Here is a 1,163-nt window from a genome sequence, read left to right on the forward strand (position 1 = left end):
TACAAGTCCCGCCTGTACTGGTGGAGCCCGGTGATGACGCTTTTGGGAAAGACCCACAGACTGGGCTCGGCGTGGCTGTGGTGGCTCCGGAGGGGGTCAGGGGCCGGCCTTCCTGCCAGCAGGAGGGGTGAAGCCGGATGCTGCCTGGCGAGGCAGAGGAAGCGGGCCGCCCTGGAGGCGAGGGCGGTAGGCGGGGCCGGTGGCCTGCAGGTGTTTCCGTCCAGCTGAGTGGCCTGGACAGTGGCGGATGGGCGGTCCTGCGGGCTCCGGCAGCGGACGCCTGGGTGTGCAGGCCGAGCAGGGCCCGGGCCTCCGCGATTCTTCGGGGGGATGCGACGCCTGGCTGTCTCCCAGGTGAGGGCGCGGCCTCCACAGATGCTCCCCGCGGTCCCCACAGGTAGACGTAGACTTCTGTCAGCCCAGCCCCTGCCAGAAAGGAGCTCGCTGCTACAACCTGGAGGGCGACTATTACTGCGCATGCCCCGACGACGTGGGCGGCAAGAACTGTTCTGTGCCCAGGGAGTCGTGCCCGGGCGGGGCCTGCGGAGGTGGGGCGGGGCCTGCGGAGGCGGGGCGGGGCCTGCGGAGGCGGGGCGGGGCCTGCGGAGGTCGGGGTGGGGCGGCGGGCACACTGACCTTCTCCCATCTGCTGCAGTGATCGATGGGTGCGGGTTTGAGTCGGAGTCCAGAGTGGCGGGCAGGGCCCCTTCTGGTGTATGTGGTCCCCACGGGCACTGCGTCAGCCTGCCTGGGGGCAACTTCTCCTGCGTGTGCGACAGCGGCTTCACGGGCGCCTACTGCCATGAGAGTGAGTGGCCGCGGGCCGCGTTGGGCGGGGCGGGCCGGCAGGGACCTCCCCCCCCGCCCCCCCCCCCCCCCCCCCAGCTCACTGCCGCCTCCCGCAGACATCGACGATTGCCTGGGGCAGCCGTGTCGCAATGGGGGCACGTGCATCGATGAGGTGGACGCATTCCGCTGCTTCTGCCCCAGCGGCTGGGAGGGCGAGCTCTGTGACACTAGTGAGTAAGCCCCCCGCCCCCGGCCCCGCCCCCCTCGCAGGGGTCGGCCGCTCGCTCAGTGGTGCCCAAAGGGGCCTCTGTGTGGGGGGGGGGGGGGGGGGGGGGGGGCTCCACGAGTGCTTCCGACCCGCCCCCGCCCCTCCG

At 72.2% G+C, this 1,163-nt stretch overlaps 1 long non-coding RNA gene across 1 annotated transcript; it reads left to right on the plus strand.

The window, feature by feature from the left end:
* Positions 1 to 9: 9 nt before the first annotated feature.
* On the plus strand, positions 10 to 1,050 carry LOC121024346 (uncharacterized). Its single transcript, XR_005787677.1, has 3 exons — positions 10 to 548; positions 656 to 808; positions 906 to 1,050. It is a non-coding gene; the product is annotated as an uncharacterized LOC121024346 (long non-coding RNA).
* The last annotated feature ends 113 nt before the right edge of the window (positions 1,051 to 1,163 follow it).

Source organism: Herpailurus yagouaroundi, unplaced genomic scaffold (assembly GCF_014898765.1).
Source record: "Herpailurus yagouaroundi ecotype Mexico unplaced genomic scaffold, PumYag 63605, whole genome shotgun sequence".
Taxonomy (NCBI): domain Eukaryota; kingdom Metazoa; phylum Chordata; class Mammalia; order Carnivora; family Felidae; genus Herpailurus; species Herpailurus yagouaroundi.